Source organism: Belonocnema kinseyi, chromosome 6 (assembly GCF_010883055.1).
Source record: "Belonocnema kinseyi isolate 2016_QV_RU_SX_M_011 chromosome 6, B_treatae_v1, whole genome shotgun sequence".
Taxonomy (NCBI): domain Eukaryota; kingdom Metazoa; phylum Arthropoda; class Insecta; order Hymenoptera; family Cynipidae; genus Belonocnema; species Belonocnema kinseyi.
Genome location: NC_046662.1, coordinates 4,859,183 through 4,885,284, shown reverse-complemented (window position 1 = coordinate 4,885,284; position 26,102 = coordinate 4,859,183). Strand labels below are relative to the sequence as shown.

The 26,102-nt window shown below is 31.7% G+C and overlaps 1 protein-coding gene across 2 annotated transcripts in view; it reads left to right on the top strand.

Annotated features, from left to right (window-relative positions):
* LOC117174377 (vacuolar protein sorting-associated protein 13D) overlaps nt 1-26,102 on the top strand; it is a 277,354-nt gene that overhangs the window by 64,497 nt on the left and 186,755 nt on the right. The window lies entirely within an intron of this gene.

The window sequence follows — 26,102 nt, the reverse complement described above, 5'->3', positions numbered from 1 at the left end:
AGTAATTGGTCGATAACTGTTAATCTATCCCTAAATTACCAGCTCTACTTTGCGAACGATTGGGCTGTGAATGCGCATCCATGTTTTTTGCTGAAAGTGCACTTTAAAGGAAAAATTTTGGCTCTTTAGAGGTATCCATTTGAGCTCAAGTTCTAAAGGATACCATCTTTTATTTGAGCTGCAACTTTAGTGAATCCCCAATTTTTTCTGTGCTTCTTTAAACCAAATGTCTTTATAGTATTGGTTCAAATCAACTTGACCGTGAGAAACATCGTAATGGAGAAACCTCCTGGAGGTGTCTCACATGTTTATGATTATAATAAATGATTCGATTTAAATTTTACAGATAATCAGGACAGATAACATTCGTGATTTTACGATGAATACCAGTTATCTATTTACACCAAATTTTTTATCACGTGGGCAAGAGCGAGTCTTGTTGTACGAAAAATACTGGGCCATCTGACGTTAACTAATGGAGTGACGATTCCCAGTGCATCTAACTTAGTGTTTTTTATTATGATAAAATAGAAATTATAGATAATAATATTGTAAACTTGAAAGAGTTCTTAGTAGTCCTAGAACTCTTCCTTGACTTCACCATCTCAAAAAAAGAAAGAAAAGAACAATATTTAATGAACAATATTATGCTGCCGTACGGAAAATTTGTAGAAAATATGAAAATTTCTTTTGAATTTGCATAAATTACAAATTCTAAAAAAAATGTTCTTTAAGATTTTTTGTTATTTTAATCTCTTACATACTATTAAATCAGCAAAAGTTCATTAATAAGTACAACTTAGTATTGTAATAAGAGCCCAAGAATATAAATTTAACTATTTTTTAGAAAATTTATCTTAAGGCTTGAATATTTAGTAATTTGGTTGGATTTTTTTTAATGAAAAGTATTTTTTGGTTGAAAATTTCACTATTTTGTTGATAATTCGTCCTAACGCTTCAAAAATTAATTTCTTCTGACATACAATTTTACCTTTTTGGCTGAAAGTGCAACTGTTTATTTAATAATTAATTTTTTTTGTTCAGCTTCTAACTTTTATTTCAAATTCATCTTTTTGATTACCGATTTTTTTATTTGGCTGAAAATCTAAATGTTTTATTTAAATTCTCCTACTTGACTTAAAAATCCTGCATTTTAGTTTATATTTTTTTTTCTTGAATGACGTTTGAAAGTTCATTTTTTTAACTCGACTTTTCGTAATTTAAAATTAAAATATTCCTCATCTTTTTTAAATAAAAATTCCATTTGCTTTAAATTTAAAATTCGAACTTGCTTGAAATACTTTGCTAGAAATTCAGTTGAAAATTCCTTTTTTTTCTTAAAAATAATTTCTTTATTTGAAAATGTAACTATTCAATTTTTGGTTAAAAATTGCCCTTTAGCAGTTGAAAATTCAACCACTTGATTAAAAATGTATATTTTTTTTATGAAAATTCCTGTTTTTTGATAAAGATTCAAATGTGTGGTTACAACTTAAACTTTTTGAACAATTTTTATATTACAATTTTCACTCAATTGTCAGGAAATGTCAGGGATAAACTTACAGGGTCAGAGAGTTTTCCATAACCTGAACTCGAAATTAATTTTATTATTATTTTGAACATTTTAAAATTTTGTTAAAAAGTCATTCTTTTTTTATAAAAATTAATTTTTCTAGTTGGTGATTCATCACTGTATTTGAAGGTGTTTTTTTTGTTCAAAATTTGACTGATTCGTTCATTTTTTTTTGTATTTGAAAATTAATGTTTTAACAGAAAATTGAACTAATTTTGTTTCTGTAGAAAATTGATCTTGTTCGTTAAAAATTCATTGGTTTTCTTAATGCTAATAACTCAAAATTTAAATATTCTATTTTTGGTTAAAATTTTAATAAAGATATTCATAGTTTGGCTATTTTTCAACGAATAGGTACAGTTTGTTTACGAAGTCAACTAAAACTCTTTATCCGATGAACATTTTTCTATGTTGCTTTGTAAATTTATAAGAAATATTAATTATTTAAACAACTTAGATTAAAAGTTTAAGAGTTTTGTCATTTTTCTATGAATAAGCTTATTTTTTTACAGCAAGAATATCTTTCCGATGATTTTTTTTCTACGGTGCTTTTTAAATTTACAAGAATATTAATTATTTAAACTATTTTTATTACAAAATTAGGAGTTTCGTCTTTTTTAAGTTTAAATGTGTTTTCGGAGTCAACTAAGAATGTTTAAAAAACTATTAATTATTTCAACAATTTCGATTTAAAAATTAAGAATTTGTAGTTTTTTCTACGAATGAGCTCAATTTTTTGCAGAATTAACTAAGAATATCTTTTTAATGATTTTGTTTTCTTTTATTCTTTGCAAATTTACAAGAATATTAGTTATTTAAACTATTTCGAATAAAAAATTAAGAGTTTCGCCTTTTTTCTATGAGTCAATTTGTTTTCGAAGTTAACTAAGAATGTTTATCCGATGACTCTTTTCTATGTTGCATGGTAGATTTACAAAAAGTATTATTTAAACATTTTTGAATAAAAATTAAGAGTTTGGTTTTCTTTATACGAATAAGTTCAATTTTTCGCTGTCGAACGTGAGAGCGTACCTTTTTCAGCTCAGCCAGTGCGACTGTTGGCAGTTCTTGCATCGTCCTGGTGTTACATATTGCGTAGGCCAGTGTCTCCAGAACGTGGGATTTTTCGGTCCCCACCACTCTCCCATCTGGGAGCGACACATTCAAACGTAGCGTTTCGGTGAGTCGGCTCTGTGAAATGCTGCGAAGCCCAGCCTCGTGTAAAGCCGAAAATGCACGAGCAAGAACCCGAGCTCTTCCGAGTTAAATGCTACGAAGACCAGCCTCGTGTAAAACCAAAAATGCACGAGCAGGAACCCGAGCTCTCACGAATGACGATCTAGCTGCTCATCAAATTTATTCAGGTTTTGAAATCCATTAAGCTTATTGCGAAGAGGCAAATATAATAGACTTTATGTAAATAGGTCTAAAATGTTTCAAATTTAGTGCAGCATGCCTTAGTCATATTTTTAGTAAACAATTGAGTTTTAACAAATAAAAAACAAATTTTCGACAAAATAGTTAAATTTTCAACCTAAGAAATTACGTTTAAAAATCGATTTTTTAACTTAAACATTGTAGTTTATACTGAATTTTGCAGTTGAAAAAATTAATTTTTAAACCCAAATAAGTGCGTATCTTCAACAAAGGAAATAAAGCAACAAAGCCAACAAAGAAGATAAATTTATAACTAAAAAACAATTTTTCAAGAATAAAAATCGTCAACAAAATTGTTCAATTTTCATCTATAGAAACGAATTTTAAACTAAAAAAAAAGTATTCCATCAAAAATGGACTGGTTAAATATTCAGACAAAAAATGGAATTTTGAAGAAAAGAAATTAATTTTCAACTAAAATTATAATGTTTCAACGAAAAATTGAATAGATACATTTTCAGTTGAAAAATAACTATCAATCCCAAAAAATCAAAGTTTCAACAAACTAACAAAATAGATAAATTTTCAACGAAAACGGTTACATTATCCGTTTCAAAAATCAATTTACAACCAACAATTTTTCAGCAAAATAGTTTAATTTCCAAACAAATAGATGAACTTTCAACCATTTTATACCAAAATAAAAGAAGTTTCACCCAAAACTGCATTTTCATTCAAAGAAATGAATTCTTGATTCAAATAGATAAATTTTTAAACAAGAAAAATAATTTTCTACCAAAAAATAAGAATTTTTGACTGAGAAAGGTCAATTATCTACTAAAACAAATTCAACCAAAAATGATACAGTTCCATTTTTAGTATAAGAAAATGTATTTTCAACAACAAAAAAATCGATTTTTCAACCAAACAGTTAAATTATCAACCAAAATAGTTATTTTAAAAAATTTTAATTTTAAAATAGTTTCATTTTCGATGGAAGAAATGAATTTTCAAAACTGAAAACTGTTTTAAACAAAAAAAACCCACACACAATTGAATTTACAACTGAATAGTTCAATTTTTAAACATATAGTTGGATTTTCATTAAAAAAATTATTTTCTAACCAAAAATGCAATTGAATCAATTCTCAAATTCTGAGAGAAAATGAAAAAAAAGTTCAAATTTTTAAAAATTATTTCGTAATTTTGCCATATTATATCATTTTAGAAAAAATGCGGAATTTAATTCTTATTTATTTATTTTAATTTTAATTCTTATTCATTAAAAAATAGTTGAAACTTGCAAAAAAATCTGAAAAAATTTGAATAATTTTTAAAGATTAGAAGCTTAGAAGGTCTGAAAATATTAGAAAAAAAGAATTATATTTCTAATAATCGGTTGCAAATTGTTAATCATTTTTATTCACAAAAATTTACTTTAAAAAAAAATTTTCAAAGATTTTCAAACACATTAAACGATTTCCTAAAATTGAAAAGAAGAGTGTAGAAGATTTTAAACCAAAAGGTTTCAATTTGAGAAGATTAAAATGTTTTAAAAAACGTAAATAATCCAGTAAATTCAAGAAATATTTAGAAGAATGGAAGAAATTCAAATCTAATTTTAAACTTAAACTTTTTGAAAATGCAGATTTTCAAAGATTTCAAAAAAATAAACTTTAGAAGCATTAAGGGAATTCCGAAAGATTTTGAAGGAGATAACATTATTTTTCTTAAAATTCCGGTGAGAAATTTAGAAGATTATATAAGTCAAGTTTTTTACATCTTGAATGCTTTTTTAAATTTTTGAGAAAAATGTAGTAAGTTCAAAATATTTTTTGGAATTTATTTTGTTTTTAATGTATTAGAAATATTTAAAGACCTGAAAAAATTTCTCAAAATTTCTCAAATATTCGTTGATATCTTCCAAACTTCTAAATGTCCTACACATCTTTTAAAAAGACTCGAATTTTTCTAATATTTTTTTAAATCCAATAAAATAAAAAAAATTTAAAGGTTCTTTTTTGTTACATCACTTTTAATGATATTTTAGGCTATAATCACAATTTTGAAGATTTTAAGAGAAAAGGCCAAAAAGTTATTAACTTGACCTCATTCAAAAGACTAATCTTTCGACAAAAATGTTCTAAAATTCTCCTTTGAATGTGTTGTGGAAAGGAATTTCATTTAAAAATGTGTGAGATTTTCTGAACAGAAAACTGCATGAATTTCTGAACTTTCTTATTTGTATTTTTAAAGTGTTTTTTAATCTGCTTTACTTTTAGTGAAAAATCATATGCCGAAAAAAGACAAGAGAAAAATCTATTTCTTCAACTTTAACTATAATTTGAAAGGCGAATCTTCATAGTATTTTACTAACTAATGGATATATTTTTATAATTTTCTTCCTGAAATCTATTCCCGAAGGTCAAACATGGTACACAAATGTCGTAAAACTTAAAAAACACCAACTATTTGCAGGAAATTTTTATAAAAATCAATTTGTATCATATTGAAATAAATTTTGGCAATATTGATAAAAGTATTATTATTCTTAAGTAAAAAAATTAATGTATAGAGATTACAGTTTTTATTTGAAACTTAACGACGGTTTTTTGTACCATGTTTGACCCTCGTCCAGAATCAAGGAAAAATAATCTAAAAATATGTTCATTAGTTATTAAAATGCTACAAAGCCTTACCTTTACCATTTTTTTCTAGTTTTATAATCATGAGATATAACTTCATAAAATAAATTTTGTTGGATATATTTTACAATTATTTACAATCAATTTCCAATTACAATTATTTTACAATTAAAATAAAATTGTAAAAGCTAAATTTTGAGATTGTTTTGAAATGTTTAAAAATAATCTTTTCACATTAATTGTTTGAAATAAAAAATGATGTTGATTATTCCTTTAAAAATCTTTACAAGTTTTAATTATTTTCGAATCGTTTCAAAATTTTTCGAATATCTCTTAAACTTACTCAAATTTTAAAACATTATGTTCCTTAATTTTTCTGAAGTTAAGCAATATGGAATAACTACAACATTTTGCTTCAAAATATTTTACGTATTTTTTAAACGTTTTAGGAAATAATAAAAAATGTTTTGTAATCTTTTTTCAATTTTCTGTTATAATTCATTCCAAAACAATTATTTGCATTTTTTCCCAAGGAGTTTCTTTCATTATCTTTCATTATCTGAAAGTCCTTCGTTTATCGAGTTTTATTATTATTTTTTCATTTTACAAACATATCTATTATGTCCTATCAAAATTTAATATAAAATCTTAAATGTTAAGTGTATTTAAATACTATAATTTTTAATGTTTCCAAATTTTTAGAAATAATTCTTCAAATTTTATATGTAATTAAAATGAACTTTTGTTAAATCTCATTCAACTTATTCCAAGTTATCTTTTTTGAATTTTCAAAATTGATGTAATTACTTATTCTGATTAGAAATATTTGAACCTCTTGCGATTAAAAGCTTGAATTCTGCTTGAGAAGAAATATGCTGAAAGTAATTTTTAAAAAATCATTCGAATTTTAATTTTAAAGACTGATAATTGTACACAATTTCCAGGCGCATCTTTCTTCTTATTCTACAAGAATTTTTAGGTTTTTCAATTTTTTAAATCAGTTTATCCTACGTGTCTAAAACTCCTCTGAATTTTAAATTCTTTTTTAATCTGATCAATTCTACTCAATATTGATTGAATTTATTCGATTATTTACATTTTTTAAAATTTGTAATGTTATCGAATTAAAAAATGTTGATTTTAAAACCTTTTACACTCTTTTTGGAAATTTTAGGAAATTGTTTGATGTGTTTAAAAATCTTCTTTAATTTTCTTTTAAAGCACATTTTTCAAAATAAAAAATCATAAAAAATTTTCACACGATAATTAGGAAAATAATTCTTTGTTTCTAATCTTGCCAGGTCTTCTAATCTTTAAAAATTATTCAAATTTTTCGTTTTTTTATTTTGCAAAATTAAACAAAAATTGCCTTTAAAATTTTTCAGATACTTTGACAATTTTTGACGTCTTTTTGAATGGTTCTAAATGCTTTAAAATAATCTTCTCAAATTAATTTTTCGAAATAAACAATTATTTTATTTATTTCTAGGAAACTATTATAACTATTTATTATAATCTTACCAAATTGAAACATTTTGCTTTAAAATTTTCTACACTCTTTTAAATTGTACGAAATCTTTTCACATGTTTAAAAACCTTTTTCAATATTCTCATAAAGTACGTTTTTTAAAATAAAAAGTCATTAAAAATTTTCCTACCAATCTTGAAAAGGTTCTGTTTCTAATCTTTTCGGATCTTCTCAGCTTTCTAATCATTAAAAACTACAGTGAAACTCTTTTATACCGCCGATTTTGAGGCTGACCTTGAGTGTGAATTAACTCATTGTAGCCCGCTCCGCTTTTGTTTGTTCACGCTTGACTGCTCGTCTGAGCGACAACCGCGGCCCCCGCGCAGTTCCTGTTATACCAACCTACGGCGCGACTTCAATTCTCCGAATGGCTACAGAAGGGAGGGCTATAGAAGTGTTTCACTGTATACAAATTTTTTCTGATTTTCTTTGAAATTGGGCAAAATGAAAAAGATTGCCTTAAAATCTTCAGATTGTTTATTGATAATTTTAAACTTAGTTTAAAATGTACTGGAATTTTTTTAATCAATTTTTCAAAATAAAAAATTATATTAATTATTCGTAGAAACCTAAAAGAATTTTTTTCATTTTCCTGAAACCTTAAAAAATTCTTTAAAAAATCTTTACAAATAAGAAGTGTTATAAGCAAATTGATAGTTTATCTTATTTTAAAATAAAAGGCTTAATTTATTTACGGAGTGAACTAAGAATGTCTTTCGATGAGTATTTCCTACGATAATCTGTAAGTTTAGAATAAGTCTTAATCATTCAAACAATTTTCATAAACATATTCAGAGTTTGAGTGTTTTTCCATTAATAAACATAGTTTTTTTACAGAGTTAACTAAGATCGTCTTTGCGATGACTCTTTTCTAAGTTATTTGTTAAATTTACAAGAACTATTAATTGTTTAAACAACATTCATAAAAAATTCAAAATTTGGCTGTTTTTCAACGAATTGGATCAGTTTAAACATTTTAACAAATTAATTTTTGTAAGAAAATGTATGCACTATATATTTAATAAGAATTTAAAAAAAGAATAAAAACTGTATAATGGTAAAAACTTTCATTTTCATTAATTTCAGTATTTTTTCATTTTTCTTAATTTCTTCCAATAATTATATTATATTATATATATGATAAATGAATCATATACACTTACCATGGGTGTTAGTTGAAGTTTGCCGGTTTTACTCATAGGTGTCGCTAGAGATATGTATACTTTTCTATGATTTGGCATCTATGTCATATTTTTCTATGGACAACAACCTTCACAAAAACACAATTCCAATGCTGCCAAAATAATAGCATCATAGTTGTTTACCTCAGTAAATATGTCGAGTTTCGTTCCAAGTAAATCGCGTTTGCGGCATTCGTTGCTTTTCTAATTTCATCAAAAGAAAAAAGCAGTTGAAGCTCATCGATTGCTGGTAGGAACTTATGGTAAACATGCTCCAGTGATTAAAACATGTGAGACATGGTTTCGTCAATTTAAAAGTGGAGAATTCGATTTAACGGACAATGAACATCCTGATGCAGCGAAAAAGTTCGAAGATGAAGAATTGCAGGCGTTCTTGGATGAAGACCCAACCCAATCGCAACAAAAATTGGCACAAACACTAAATATGACCCGAGGAACAATTTTCCTATGTTTAAAAGCCGTGGGAAAAATCCAAAAGTATGGAAAATGGGTACCACATCAACTGAACGATAGACAAATGGAAAATCGAAAAACCATTTATGAAATGCTGCTTATTGAACGGTTCGAAAGGAAATCTTTTCTGCAACGAATTGTCACGGGGAACTCCAAGGAAAAATCGCTTTAGCCGGAAGACAATGCTCTGTGTTTGGTGGGACCAGTGTGGTGTGGTGTACTTCGAGTTATTAAAACCTGGTGAGACGGTGAATACGGATCGCTACCGACAACAAATTATCAATTTGAATCATGCGTTGATCGAAAAACGACGGGAATGGGCCCGAAGACATGGCAAAGTTGTCCTACAACATAGTAAAGTGGTGAAAAACACATTAATAGCATTGAATTGGGAAATGTTGTCGAACCCGCCGTACTCTTCAGACCTCGCCCCGTCCGACTATCACCTTTTCGCATCGATGGAACACTCACTCGCAGAGTAGCGCTTCGCCAATTTTGAAGAAGTCAAAAATGGCTCGTCGAATGGATTGCCTCGAAAGAGAAAAAGTTTTTTTGGAATGGTATCCATGATTTGCCAGAAAGATGGGCAAAATGCGTAGAACCAAATGGTCAATAATTTAAATGAAAAATTTTTGAGATTCCCTTGAGGATTAAGTGTTTTCTTTTTTGAAAGAACCGGCAAATTTCAACTAATACCCCTGGTATTTGTGAAAAAAATTCGAAATATGACCGTAGTTCTACTTTACGGTACGCTCAGGTGCCTGTATGCATGAAGAGTGCACTTTTTTTTAACTTACACCAAACTGGCTCTACTTTCATTTATTCTCTAGGAACTTTGTGGTGGGATCCATAGGAACTGAGGTATTTTCCAAATACATAACTTCTTCTTTTTTAGGCAAAAATGCAAAAAAAAGATGAAATTTTTGAAACCTTACAATTCACAAAATAATAGGTCTAAAAGACTTTTTTTTAGATATACGCAGATTTTTGTAGACTCTATTTCATCCTCTGGCACAATCAACGTAAACTGAAATTCACAGGAATTATTTGGAAAAAACTAAAGTCAATTTTTTGCCCGTAAAAACAGGTCAAAATGGCCAACTTTGACTTTGACAACTTTGATAACTTTGGCCAACTCATGACCTATAATAGGTAGGATATTATTCTTTTTTGTAATTACATCAAATTGAGTCTAGTTTCCCTCACCTGTGGAACACTTTTCCGTGTAGTAATTATTTGCAAAGATACACAGTGTTTTTTGAAAGTTAGTGATTTTTCGCGGAAAATAAAAAAATGGAAATTTTTCAATATATCATAACTCGGAACCAATAGAAGTTAGCGGATTATTTTTTACACAAAATTTGTTCAGAAGTTTGTTTTCTTTCTTTTTTCTGTTGAACATTTTTCTCTAAAATGCAATGGGAATTATCCGTCCACGCAAAAGTAATTTTTGGAACTATATGCTTTTTTATGTTTAAAACCCCTCTGAATCAAAGGTCTATAAAATACACGGGTCGTCCTTATTACTAAAGCATCATTTAACTGCTTTAGCATGAGTAAATATACCGCCAGACGACTCAATTTCACTGTATATGCGCACTTGAAAACTTTTTTGTTACTAAGGTGGGCTTAAGATAAATGTATTAATTTTAGTACAATTTAATTAAAATGCGACTACATACGAGTTTATTCGAAGTGCTCGCATTTGCCCAGACATTTGGCCAGATGAGAGGAAAACTGCAGAAAATCACCTCACGAGTTTAGCCGGCTTTTCAAAATTTGAATCCACAACCGCTGTCTCACGTCGTAGATGGTCAATGGTCACCTATCCAAGTGCTCAGGGCGCTCGAAATGGCTTGACATCTTGATTCTTCTCGAGTCGAGATCATTGACTATGTATTACTATGAAAATTTTTACGCGTGGACAATATAGTTGTTTTTTCCAAACATGCATAAATATGTTCAGAGTTACACAATAATTTATTCTGCAAAGTGCGTGGATACCCCTGCGAATATAAACTATGACACTTTTTTTTGGAAATTCAGCTTTTTAGGTTGAAAATTCAACCATTATGTAAAAAATGTTATTAGTTTATTGAAAATGCAAGCATTTTGTTAAAAAGCCATATTTTATAGCAGAAAAGACATTTTTTCGTTTAAAATAAATTAATAAATTTGGAAATTTTACATTTGAATCTGAAATACTGTTTTATTCCTTTTATAAAATATTCAACGTTGAAAGTATTACAAGAATAAAATGCTGGTACCCAGGTAGAAATGATAACTTGGTTCTTAGGAGGCCCTGTCTAGATTTCCTATTTTCTATCGAGGCCCTTAAGTGGCAATCTATCTAGGGCGCAAGCAAAAGCATCACGGTCAACTAGCGAGGTCATCAGTAGGCAACCCAATGAGGATCTATTAATAGGGTCATTATAGAATCTAGATAGTCTCTCACACGCTGAGAAAAAAATACTTCTGAATCAATAAAATATTGTTTTGAAACATCAAAAGGTTTTTTCGCGCTCGGTCAAATGCATATGCTATGGTTTGTTATTTTGTTGATTCAAATAAAATATTATTTAACTATTAAAAAATTGATCATTCTTTAAATTCTGAAGTGCCTTATTGTGGTTGCAATAGTAAGAAAGTTTAACAAGCACATCGCGATAATCTATTACCAGAAATTTTTGATTGAAAGAAGGAAAATATTAATCCAAATGTAAAATACATTTTCTTTGCCTCTGACAAACACTCATACTTTTCTCGTATTTTTATTGACATTCAATTCGTAACTATACGCCCCACGTTATTCTAAAACTAAACTTATTGTTAAATTTGGCTAGAGATGACTTATTTCTAATAACTGAAGAGAAGCGCAGTTTATTAAACTGTTCACAAGCGCCGAGAATCGAACGCATGCACCGCACGCTTATAAGTCAAACTCCTAATCCCCATAGCTACGATGCCGCGCTGAGTGTGATATCATAAATGCTTGACGGCATTCATCCGATACTATAGAAATTAGGAAAAAAGGTTTTTCAAGCTCGATTTGTTATACAGGGTGGACACGCTGGGGCTTACATACATGGCGTGTTAAATGCTACCCGAATTGCACATTAGCAGGGGAGAAGCCATTCTACAGGGGTATTTTCATATTTCGCGCCATTAAAGTTTTATTCGGATCAGCCATTCGGTCAAGTCCGTGCATCTTCGGATCAAGTTTATGATAGTTTCCATGGTTGCGTTCCAAACTTTAAACGGATATAAGTGTCAAAACAATATAGGTTATGTTATATAGTAATTACAAATAATAAAAGTGTTTAATTAATAATGAAGTGAGACATGTGAACTGAGAAGTAAACGTAATTTTTTTCTGTGTTTATAACATTGTAGAATGGCTGCTGAGTGAAAAATACTATAAAATGGTAATAATATTCTGCGCTTCCAGTGGGCGAAGAGTGTTATGAATAGACAGGATATGTTTCAAATAAAGTGAATGAAATATTACATGCGTAAACTTTAAATTGACATTGCCTACATTTTCTGACAGCCATTAGGGCAAACAGGTGAATCTGGACATAACCGTTTGAAGTTTCGAATGCAACCATGGAAACTATAAGAAACTCCATCCGAAGATGCACGGACTTGGCCGAATGACCGATCCGAATGCTACTTTAAAGGTGCGAAATATGAAAATACCCCTGTATAATGGCTTCTCCTCTGCTGTTGTGCAATTCGGGTAGCATTCAACTCGCCATGTATGTAAGCCCCAGCCTGTCAACCCTGCATATGATTTTTAAACGTACTTACATGATTTCAAATTAATTCAATCTTTAAGAAAAATTCTTTTCAAATTTTTAAGGCACCAAATGTTTTATATTTTTTCAGAAAGAAATGAAATTTTTCAAAGTTTGCATCTGTGTAATTTTGTTAATTTTTTTAATTTAAGTATAATTAAGCATAATAACATTAATGTACTTTCATGCACTCATAGCTGTAATACCCGTTTTACCTGTCGAGGGCTTTACATGGTTCCCCTCGAGAAAATAATTTATTGAAATTATTTTTTAAATATATCCTCATGAATAAAGCTTTTTATCTAGTTTTCAGAGTAGAACATTGAGTAATTCCAATAGTTTTCGTATGAGGTGAGTTTTTTTAATTCTAACCCCAGAATTTGAAAAAAAACGCATCATATAAAAGCTATTGAAATTAACCAATTTTGCACTTCGAATAAAAATTTGATTAAATGCAGGAATAGGCCCTAATGGTTTAAAAAATATGGAATTCTAGTATTTATAGTGTAAATAGAGAATTCAATTTTGAGGTTGGCTCCTGGTTATAACATTTTAAACAAATTTTGAAATCTCCTAAGCCTAAAATCAATCTTTCAAAATAAATCCTGTAAGCGTTATTTTAATTGTCTCATCTCTTTAAAGGGTTTCAAAAATTTACCAATTATATATTGTAAAAGCGAAATGTTAAGAACACAGCAATTTCCGAACGTTTCAAAATATTTACTATTAACATTTTCTTTTTTATCAATAATATTTGGTAATATGCTACCAAAAAAGCACACACGAGCTATATTCCATTTTTCTTACAGAAATCTGCAATTTGTTAATATTCTCAATATGGCTTATAGTGCTTTTATGGGAGGAATGATTTAATTATAAAAATAAGTATTATATTTGCAATCTAGGTCACATCCAGAACTACTAGATTTTACTAGATTCATTAGAACGCGCCAGTACCACTGGTGTCGATAGCAGCTAGTCGATTGGAGCGTTACATTTGCGCATCGCCCCAGCATAGTTTCTCGAGATAGCGCCAGTATAGACTCGTGGCGGTCTAAGCAGGAACAGTATAGCGCCATAAATTATTTCCACACGGGTAGCATATTTTTTTCAACCATAATACAACAATTTAGATGTTCAAAGTTAGCATCTGTAGATCTTAAAAAGTGAGCTGTTACTCTCGAACATCTAAAATGTTCAACTGAAATATCTGAGATATTACATGTATGGCTATGTCAAATAACCCCTCTAAATATTTGAGGAGTTTATTTGTTTATGTTCATTTAAGGAATTAATTGACAACTTATTTGTGAATTTAAAATTAAACTTTAATGTTAGTACAGGAACGAAAAACAGATAAAGGGTATGAAATATCGATCAGATGATATATTCAGTTAAGTTGAGGTTATGTTTAATATTTTTAATTCAAAATGAAAACGCGGGTAAGTCATCGGAGAACGAATGATTTTTAATCTGAGTTTAAAATTTGATCTATTTTAAGCTACTTAAACTAACATTTTCTTCTATATTTATAAACATTATGTCAAATGTTTCAATAAACCTTAAACTTAAGATCATTGTTTCCTTCTTTACACAGAAAAAAATCGTTGCACAATTTTATTTAACGATATCTAATTTGGATTCTTTGAAACTTTTCCGAGATTGTAATAGTCTATCATTTTAATATTGAAAATATATAGTTGTCCCAAAAAGATGGTAAATGTTTGGCACGAATACCTGGATATTAGGTGCTACAATCTTACCTTTTCAACATAATTTGTGCATAATTTTATTTTAAGGCCATGTGACGAGTGGGTCACGTGACCATATTCCTGTCTTACCAACACTTTTTGTATTTCCTAACTTTTTTCACACGAAGCGCCACATGGAGCATCCCAAATTGGATAATAATCATTTTAATAAATAATAGACTCATAATAATAGTAACCCTAATTTTAATTTAGTAGTACCATCGAATCATTTAACTAGAATTAATAGAGAATCATTTTTTTAATTCGGTAATATTTAAAAGTAATGCGATTAGTCACTCTATACTTTCACTTGAAAGGTCTCCCCTACTAGAAATATAATATAATATTTCATTTTTATTCTAAATGTAAAACAGTGATGAAAAATAATTACAAACAACCTATTTGGATGACAGTTGAAAGTATAATTTTTATTTTTAATGAATCTGTTATATCATCAGGGGATGGTACTTTACCGACAGTACATAACTCTCCAGTATGATTAAGAAGTTTAGCATGTTCTGTTACTAGACTTATATGGGCAATTTTCCAATAACTATTAATTTGCTAAAATTTTCTGAGCACTTATATTCTTGCTGAAATTAGATTTTCAATTAGTTTTAAAATCTCAGTAGACGTTCTCAAAATGAAAATATTATTATTTAAAGATAAAGTGCGATATAGAAATAAATAAAACACTATCGATCAATTTTCGGAAATGCTTCCAAAGTGTTTGATACTTCAAATCTATGCAAAGCCTCTCAAATCCATGAAAATATTTTAAATTGATTTGAATTTTTCTTGAAATTTTGAAAAATCATTGTAAATTTAAAAAATCGCCGAAAAATCTTCCAAAAGTTCCTCGGAATTTGAATAAAATTAGAAAAGATTTTTGAATATTTTAGATGTCGAATAAATAATCTAGATTTTAAAAAAATATTTATTTTTTACAGGATGTTACAAAATAATAGGAAAAATTCCACCACTTTTAAAATATATTTATGACTTCTAGAAGTTTTGCAGAATTAAAACATATTTTTTGAATGTTCGGAAATGGTTCCAAGTTATAAAATATTTGTAATCTATACATTACCTCTTAAATTCTTGAAAATATTTTTAGCGGACTGCAATTTTCCTTCAAATTTTCAAAAATTATTTAAAATGTACAAAAAAGCTTAAAAATATTACAAATTTTCCTAGGGACTTGAATACAATTTATTTATTCACTTGGAACCTTTCAAAGTTATTTTAATTTAAGGGCATTTGATAGTTTACCATATGAGTATTCAGTTTTCCACACATTTTATCCACAATTTTTAATTTTTTAGAAAAATATTATTTTATATTGATGGAATTTAATGGTTTAATTGAATTTTTATTCTTCAGTGTTGCCGAATGAAAATGTTTTGCTTTAAAATCTTCTACTCTTTTTTTAAAATTTAAGGAAATATTTGGAAATGTTTTTAAATCTTTCTCATCTTTCTCCTAAATTTAATTTTTTAAATTAAAAAAGCGAAAGAAATTGTTACAGGAACCTAAAGAATTTTGTTTATTTTCCTGAATTTTAAAAAAGTCCTAAAATATCTGATAAGTTTTTATTGTTTTTTAATCATTTCAAAACTTCTAAATATATCTTAAATTTACTCGAATTTTTTCTGAAATGTTATATTACGGCAAAATTTTGCTTTAAAAACTTTAGGTTTTCCATTTTTCCCTTCAGAAAATCATCTTAAAATCTTTCAAAATTATTAAGAAGCTTATAAATTTTTATTCGAATTCTTCAAAAAAAAGGTTTTCCCATCATTTTATTCGAGCTTCGCGCTCGATAATGGGTTACCTCGCGCTTTGCACTCGGATATTTATTCTTTGCATTTGAAATGCTTGAATAAAACTTTATCAAAAAGATCTCTTTTAGATGTTAGTATTTTTATGCGTCTTCATATTCTGAATTGTCTACCTAATTAAGTTTGGTCAAAGATTAAGTTTATCAAAGCTCTGTAGGCTTTGAGGTAAACCTTCTCAACGTGACACTCGCGCTGCGCGCTAGATTTCCGAAAGACATTTGTGAACAGATTTTGCTCAATCTTTTTTTTCACACTATGCAGTATCATGATCACTAGAATTACAAAACAGACATAATTTTGCTCGTCTATGTCACTTTTACTACTTGCGATTGCTTGCACTGAACTTCTTTGCCATCCACGTAATAATTCCTTTGGTAACGAAGATTCCACGAGCGGAAACAAAATCGCGGCACATTTATCTGTCGTCACTTCCAAGGACTCCGATGCTCATAGATGTGACTTAATCTTATCACGAACAGTCGAAAGCACTACATTTTTTGCGGGCGTAAGCGCGTTTTGTAAAACTAATGATAAAAGTTCGAGCACATACACCTCAATTTGTAGATCATCACGACCGAAACAATTCTTTAAACTGTGTATCACTTTGTCGTAGTTTTCAGCCGGTGGAAAGAAGCTTTTCACTAATTCGGCGGCGCGCGAATCTTGGGTCATCCCTTGCATAAGGTACTGAAACTGATATTCTTTCACGATGTCAGGATCCTCGTATTTTGCCACAAAACTTTATCAGTTCTTTGGTCGGCATTTTTAAAGTCTTTCTCCCCTGCACTATAGTAGGTATGTTGTTCACATTTTGTACATTTCCAATAGACGCTGCGCTAGACGTGGACTCGACTTCTGCCACTGCATTTTCATATGTTACCTTGTTCGCCAAGAACTTTTCCCAATATGCACGAGTCTCCTCGTACTTCTTTTTGAGCAGCTCTTCGGCGGCAGTGTCGTCGTCGATCAATAAATCCATTACCGCGTCCGAAAGTAGAGTTAACTTTTGCATTCTTTCTTCCAGCATTCTGAACGCAACGATGGTACACGTATGATTTATCCCTAGAGAAGCAAAAGTCTTATCAATGGTCTTAAGCGCTTTCGTAAATCCTGCGCGTCAGTCGTCATTTTCTTCTTAGCCTTATCCATGTTTGACACAACACAACACAAAATCTCACAAAAAATCACTAAATAATTAACCACGTCCTGTCACGGTCGCCAAATGTTTTCCTCAATAGGAACGAGGTTAATACAGACTAACAGTGAACAGAAAGAATTGAGATTTAAAATGGATAAGTAATTTATTCAAACGTACAATTCACTTAAAGGCTGTCGCTCGAGATGCACTCGGTCGCGACGGGTTTAATGCTGCTGGAGATCTCGCATCCCGAATCACAATTCCCCTAGGCCAAAGCTAAACAGTAGCTTATTATTTACAATGTCACCTTCAGTTTCCCTCAGGTCTGTGTTTTCTAAATCGCAGATGTCAGCTACCTGTTCCGATCGTCCGATGCCCTTCACAAAAGGTTGTAAATCTGAAAGTTTTCCCCGTGCCTACTTTAGGAGCATCCTTGACCCTATCCTAAAAGCGCTTAACGAAAAAGGAACTCTACGGCTAATCTCGGAAAGACACGAAGCTTATTGTCATCTCGATAATAACGTTCGAGGCACGTACGAAAGAAAAAAATATTTCCTGCTGTAAATAATTTCTCCCAATCTGACACCCGGCATTTTAAGTCTGAAAAAACGAGTTTGAGTTACAAAACGAGTCAACGGGCACACGTTTTATATGAGTATAGTCCCAATAGGTTCATTATAGGTCCCATTATCAACACCCCCTCAAACCCGGAAATAATAATTTTGACCTTTACTTTGAAAACGTGAGACTCTCCTAAACTAGAACCGGCCATAGGGCTCTTTTTATGCGGACGCCAACTACATGGACAAAATTTATCCGTAAAGAAGTCACGTACTTGTAGCTAGGTCTCGGATACGAGATAAAAAATGAAACATTAAATCCTTATTTCTATGATAAATATATGGATAAATTTGGAACTGTTTTAAGAACAGTTCCTGAAACTTTCAGACTTGAATATAAAAAGAGAAAAATTTTATTTGTGAAATTGTATGTTTATTTATTTTTAAATTCGCACAACTCTGATGATTCGAACTCTCGAACTGCTGACTTGACAGTTTCTAAAAATAAACCAAGAGTGTTTAAACACGCGCAGCCATCGAGGTTAAACTCTCTCTCTCTCTCTCCCTCCCTCACCCTTCCTTCTCCCCTCTCCCCCCTCTCGCTTTGCTGTCAATGACAAGTTTATTTCATCATACAACGAAATAATCCGATCAATCACATTGGCTTCAGTAGGCATCGGAGACCCACTGTTGCTCTCCTTAACTTTTCGTGGTGCTAATTCGCGAGTATCTCCCACTTTCAATTAACTGTTAGAACGTCGTGACGCTTTTACGTAGTTAGGCCATTAAGATAGAGTGCTTTGCCACAACGCTTCTGGTTGGCCACGCCTGAGTGCTTACCGCAACCCCCGAAGCACCCTTTACTGCCATCCGTGGCGCGACCTCAATTCTCGGAAGGGCTATAGAAGGAAGGGCTATTTAAGGGTTTCACTGTACTTATAGTTGTATAAAAAACGAGATAAAAAACACTAAATCCTGAATCTGTATCTGAAGCTCAATAGTACATTCTTTCCAACAAGATACCTAAAAACCGAGAACTTAAATCGACGATACCTTCATTTTCAGGAAAATATATGTAAGAATGAAAAAAAGGATGGCATGACCGGTTAAAACCGCGGTGTCTAGAAGCACTTGCTCCTCCCTAAGCCCAGCTGCAACTAGTGAAAATTTCGGATATCGATAAAAGCAGATAATATGTTCGCTAGGACAGTCAAGTTTTCCACGATTGAATTCATAAATAGCATGAAGTATGCCTTCCAGAAAAAATCTTGAGAAGATGAATTTACTAACATGGTACATAAATCGACTCATATGAGGAAATAATATAAAATAACCACAAAAGGGAATGCATATTACACCAAATACAATTCCTGCAAAAGTTCCCGCAAGTGGAGAAAGCATAGTGCCATAAATTAGACATGTGCCTTCTCCAATGAAGCTAATCAGAACTCTCATAATTTTAAACATAAAAAACCTGTACCATTCTGGGGGCTGACTAGTCATAATAAATACAATACCTACAGAATAGGTAATAAATAAAAGCTGTACGTGTAGATGAATGATAAGAAAGCAGACAAAATAGGTCCTTATTTTGTACCAGCCGTTTAGGTGTTCTTTCCTAAGAATGTGCAGTTCAAAGGGAAATTTTAAAACAGCGAGCATTATGCTAACAAAAAAGAGACTTACAGAGACAAATACCATCATTCCAATATTACTTTGAACTTTAAAGCATTCATGCCAATGTCAAAATACGTCAGTCCTACAAATATGGCTTTGGTTAGATTAATTAAAAACTTAAGTAATGTTCCAAGCCAGTCTCTGTAGTACCTCATCAGACAGTATTTGGAAATAATCACTGCCTTTCTGAGTTCAGAAGGCGAATTCACACTAAATATTTTCATTTTTTCTTCTTTTTTAATCTCCGCATCTGTCTACCTCCAAGAAGAGTCTTGTGCAGCCGCCAATATTTTGTTGAAGTTTCCATGTTCATCACACATAACCTGTTGAAGAAATTATTGTCAACTATTTGAAATTATTTGAATCTGTCTTCTTATTATACTTAAAATCAAAATGTTAACTTCATTCAGTTCATTCACTTTTTTATTTTCGTCAGGATCGCTTTTAAAATGCTAGTTCACAAATTTGTTTGACAAATAAGGTCTACATGGATGTATGGTTTGATTTAATACTTTTACCAGATGATCTCAAGCATTTAAGCTAAAGACACCAGTTCGTGACACTGTTAGTTTTCTAGAGTACACGATTTAGCTTTTCACTGTTGGATACGCTTGCATCAAGTATTTTTTTGTTTTTGTAAGTATGAGTGAAGTAATTCTTTTTTAATACTAAGTGAATAGTGACAGCAATGTCGGCATTGCTTGTTAATGATTATTGATGTTTGAGTGGGTGAACGGATTAGTGACCCTTGTGCACGTTTGATGGCAGTGCTCAAGTAGAGGGAAACTGAATGTAAACACTTCCGTAGGAAGCACAACTATCATAACTCATTTGCATCCATCTTTACGCATACGTGACTCACACATGCGCAACTCATTGATCGACTTGTCAATTTTCGAAAGGGAACCGTCGGAACTCGGTCCGACTGATTACAAGCTCAAACTCTAGTAGGCGATTTTGTTACTAGAATATTTTTGAAAATGCCTTTTGAAACGAATTAGCGTATTAATTTAGGACTAGAGAGACAATTTGGATAAAAAATTCAGTTTATGGCAAAAACATTTTTTGTCACACCAAACACGACTGTTTCTTCTTAAAATACATTTTCCTTGATCGTGTCAAAATTTGTAAGCGTGCCTAGAGCGCGGGACTGTTGGTTTTTGCGCTCCGCGCTCAATAATGTGTTTACCTCGCGCTACGCACTCGGTCTTTGTATATTCCTTACACTCGTACACAAACTATTTAAAAAAACTTTTGTTATTATACATTTAATTGCAACTTCTGCAGTTTTTTCAAAAACTGAATTTGCTCATTTCCAATTTTATTTTTATGATTTAAACGTTACACATACGGTCTATACAGCAGCATTACTGTTTTTTAACATCTAAATGAAATCCTTAACCTCAGTCACCCAGACTTTGTCAAGAGGTCTTTGTCTACGGACCCACAAAACTTCGATTATGGGGGTGCGGGGAGGGGGTACGATTAATTTCAGCCGAGATTCTTAGCTGGTTGGTGCTTTATGGTGATAATTGAGAATCTTTGAAATACTGTCAAATTATTGAATGAAAAAATGTATTTCCCATTATTTTTTTATGCTGTCAAAATTTGAATTTTCGATTTTTCTAGAAAATTCAAAAAGTTGTTATGATATTCTTCTAGAGCAATCAAGAAGCAACATATTTTTCTCCTGACTTTTTTCATATCTTGCCTTATTTGGCTCAAAATGTTCATTTTCGTGTTTTTTTTTAATTTTGTAAAAGCTATAACTCTGCTAATTTTTGGTTTCATCATGAAAGATAATTAGGATAAATTGCTTGTCTTTGTGAATACTATGAATATTCGTACAAAGAATTTTGGAATCTTCAAAAAGTGGTCTAAAAAATATTCAAAATGCGCTCAATTTTGGATTTTTATTCAAAATGGCTGGTTAACGAACCTGACCTTCATTTTAAGATACTAAAACGACTTTTGAATATTTTTTATAGACTGCTTTAAAAATTATTCCCCGCAAATATTTATATGCAATTTAATATTGAATCATGCTACTTTTTACTAAGCTTTCATTTACATTTTGATTTTAACTAAGATATTTAGTCAATAAAGAAATTCATCCAGGGTGTCATTTACTGGTCGCTGGTTACTAACTGGTGGCTTTACCTTATATTGGAGGATACGGAGAAACTTTTCTGGAAAATTTGTTCTTAATTTTATTTAACGATTCAGTGTTGCTGCGGCCCGCTACAGTATCGACTCTGCTAAATGCTAATTAGCCTCTTTTCGTGTTAGGTACGACTAGTCAGGGAGTTTCACGTATTGCCCGATTTTTTGAAGTTGCGATCATAGAAACCCGTTTTAACACTGCAAAGGGTGAAACGAAGGGGAGTAATTGCTGCCCCTAGGATGAAAACGATACATTTCTCTGGACCTTCCCCGATGCATTGTCGGATTATTCCGTTCATCACTAGCTGGTTTGAAGTATTCATTGGGGAAGTTCCAGAGGAATGCATCCTTTCCGTCTTAGAGGAACTTCTTGACAAGCCTGGCCCAATGCGAGAAAAGGTTAGTGAGCACTAAGTAGAGTCAATGTTGTAGCGAGCCGCAGTGGCCACGGAAAGCCTGGGCGTTTCTACTCTAGTTGCCGGTTTTAAGCGAAAAAATTAGCCTTTATCTTCAATAAAAAAACTACAATTTTCCAGAAAAAACTCTTTGTGCCGTCCAACATAAAGGCCTTTGAAGCATCTGAATGTGTAGAGCAGTATTGAAGTTCCAACTTCACCTCCACCGCGTAGTCTGCAACATTGTGATATTTTGGACAGGTGAGGCCAACATTGCCAAAAAAGCTCACTCTCTGCATAGGATCTCCTTGGTAGACAGAACGACCTTCAGTGATTAGATAGACATAGTCGAACAATTCGTAAATAGCAGTGCTAGGCTGGTGAATAGTACAAACGATAGTTCTATTCTTCCTTGCTGAATTTTTCAAAACGATTGCACACTGCATCGCTGCTACAATATCCAGTCCAGTTGTTGGTTCATCCAGGAACATTACTAGAGGATTATTGATCAGCTCTAGAGCAATACTAAACCTCTTTTTTGACCTCCGCTTAGATTGCCGCAAAGCGTATCTTTAGCCTTCATCAGACCCAAAGAATTTAATATTTCATCCATTGTTTTCTGTTTCGCCCTCCGATCCAGATTGCTTTCCATCTTGAGCTCTGCTGCAAAAGACATTGTTTCCTGGACGGTGAAAAAAGCGTGAAGGAAATTTTCTTGCTGGATGTATCGAGAGTACTTTTTAAAGGTTTGCCAACTTAACTCGTCACTTTCGGTGCGGTAGGTAATCTTGCCTTCAAAACTTCTTTGAAACCCAGTCAAGGTGTTGAGCAATGTGGTTTTACCGGAACCAGATGGACCCATTACTGCTGTTAACTCTCCAGATTTGAATAAATCACTATCGCCATGCAAAATTGGCTTTTTTTTGACTTCGGAAGCCTGTGAATTTACTGAAAATACACTTAACTTTTTGAAAGTCAATATCAATTGATTGAACGTTTGGTGATTCGTATTGAGGCATTTTTCTTTTCTGGAGTTATCAAAGTCGAAGTGTACCAATTTAAAGCTCGTTCGTAAATCTGATTTAGTGTTGTAGATACTTGTTATTTCGTCTAAATATTTGGACAGCAGAGTTAATAGTCCATCTGTGTTAGAATCTTTCTAGGACCTGGAAAAATTGGATTGATTTAACCAATTTTATAGATTTTTTACAAATTCAAGCTTCACAGCCTGTCCCCAGTTCGGAGATTTTCTCCTAAATGTCCCCGAATTTGCATAATATTCATCTAAAAGACTTTTATAAAAACTGTAGAATCTATAACTTCAATTTTTCACCGAAAAAACTGGGGGTTCCATTAGAACCCTTTTCCAGTTCGAAAGGAGCTGCAAGAAAAATGAACTTCACTTGCTGAAAACGAACCCAAAACGATAAATGAGCACCTCAATTGGTATTCTACAGGATTACAATTGTATTTAAGCCCATTTATAAGGTACCTATTTTTCTCTTTGTCCTAACTTACCAGCTCTACTTTGCAAGCGTTTAGTCTGTGTATGCTCCTCCATGTTTTTCGATGAAAGTGCGCTCCAAAGCAACCATTTTAGCTCTCTATAGGTATCTTTTTGAGCTAAAGTTCGAAAGGATGCACTCTTTTATTTGAGCCGCAACTTTAGTGAACCCCCAGTTCTTTCTGTGCTGCTTTATACTCAACCAAATATAATACAATTTTAATCGGGTACCACAGTTAGGGAAGTAAATTGAGAAAGTCGAAATTAATTAGTCGGTCCAGTTAAGTCAATTAAGTCTTGTTAAGATAATTCATGAATAGACTCCCGCATTTGCTTGCGCTTTAACATTACCAAATGTCGTTATAGCATTGGTTCAGATAAACTCGATTGGGGGAAACCACCTAATAAAGAAACCTCCTGGAGGTGTATCACATATTTCAAGGCGTCTTAACGGTAGGATGCGAATGCACGCGATCGACTTGATGGTACTAAAATAAAAATATAACCAATAAAAAGCTAACCGTGAAGTTAGCGCTAGAAAGTTTTAGCTCGCGGAATTGAGCAAGATGAAGCTAGAAGCGAGCAAGCACCTTTTAGTTTTGACCAACTTCTAGCTTCATCTTGCTCAATTTCGCGAGCAAGACTTTTCAGCGCTTACTTATCGGTTATTGTTTTAATTTAATCGTGTTCTGTGAAGTCGTGTCGCGTGCGTTGGCATCCTACCGTTAGGACGCCTCGATTTATGATAATACTAAATGATTCAATTTAAATTTTCCAAATAATCGGGACAGATAACTTTCGTGATTTTACGATGAATAACAGTTATCTAATTACCCCAGAATTCTTCTAAATTGATCCAAATTCTACAATAGATGAACTAATTAATTAATCTTAACTAAATGTAAATAATATTTCGAAACTTACTGGACAACACTTAAAATGCAATTTCTCGGTTACTTCTCGACTTCTCGGCTTGGAATAAGTTGCGTTAATCATAGTGATAAGTAGTGATAAGGTCAATGCACTACACAGTAATACAAGAGTCTAAATTTCAGTACGAAAAGGCGGTAACCAAAAGGATGTAACCAGATGTAACCAAAAGCATCATCCGCCAGTTGAAAATCAACTGATGATGATAACATGACTTTAAATAACGTGCTTGATTGAAAGTCAGCTGCATTATGTACGTAAAATGTACTTTATAGGTTAATTTAAGGCAGAAAGATTGTTGATTTACCGTCAACGCGTGCGTTTGGAATGAAATTTATAGGTTAACTTAAGTCAGCTGATGAAATTCATAACATTTATGCACTATTGTTCAGTTATTAGAAACATCAAATTAATATACGAGGTGTGTTCAAAAAGTAAGGTGTCTTTTCAATTTTCGCGGGCTACGTGCATTCAAGTTTTAAACTTTTTGTTTTGTTGTGTTGTTACACTCGTCACGATGATATATTTACAGTTTTGACTATATAGCTCGTGTTGTTTTTCTGGCAGAGGCGTAAAAGGTTAGAAGGGTTTGGTGTGCTCGGCGATTTTCTTCTTTAAAAAAAAATGGAGCAAAGAGTTTGCATTAAATTTTGTGTGAAAAATAGAATCCAGTGCTCTAAAACTCTTGAAATGTTGACAGTTGCATACGGTGAGTCTACTCTGAGTAAGAAAAATGTGTATAAGTGGTGCAAGCTGTTCCAAGAAGGCGGAGAGGATGTCGAAGACGAACCTAGCCCTGGACGTCCCAGCACGTCAACAACAAATGAAAACGTTCAAGCAGTGGAAGAAATGGTGTTGAAAAATTGCCGAATTACCATCAGGGAAGTTGTTGAAGATGTTGGAATATCGGTTGGCTCATGCCATGCTATCTTTTCGGACGTTTTGGGCATGAGACGTGTGTCAGCGAAATTTGTTCCAAAACTGCTTAATTTTGATCAAAAGATCCATCGCATGGCCATCCCTCGGGAGATGTCGAATTAATTCAATAATGATATTCACCGGATTTGGCCCCCAGTGACTTTTTTCTTTTCCCAAAACTGAAGAGACTCATGAAAGGACATCGATTTTCAACGATTGAGGAAATAAAAACTGCATCGCTGAAAGAACTCAAGGCTATACCACAAAATGATTATCAGAAGTGCTTCGATGATTGGAAAAAGCGTTGGCACAAGTGTGTTATGTCTGAGGGGGATTACTTTGAAGGGGACAACATAAATATTGAGGAATAAATGAATATTTTTTGAGAAAACCATAAAGTCACCTTATTTTTTGAACACACCTCGTATAATTAAAAATTGAATAATCTCAGGAATTACATTTTTTCAATGTGAGCACTGAATAAATTATTCGTTCTGTCTAATAAATCAAGTTGTTTTATCCTCCAAGTCGATGAGATTAGTAGAAGAAAAAAAGAACTTAATGATACTAAACAAGGCACTTACCAGGTGTATACATATGAAACCGGTATTTTTTCAAGAAAAAAACACATTTATTTCAAGAGAATGATA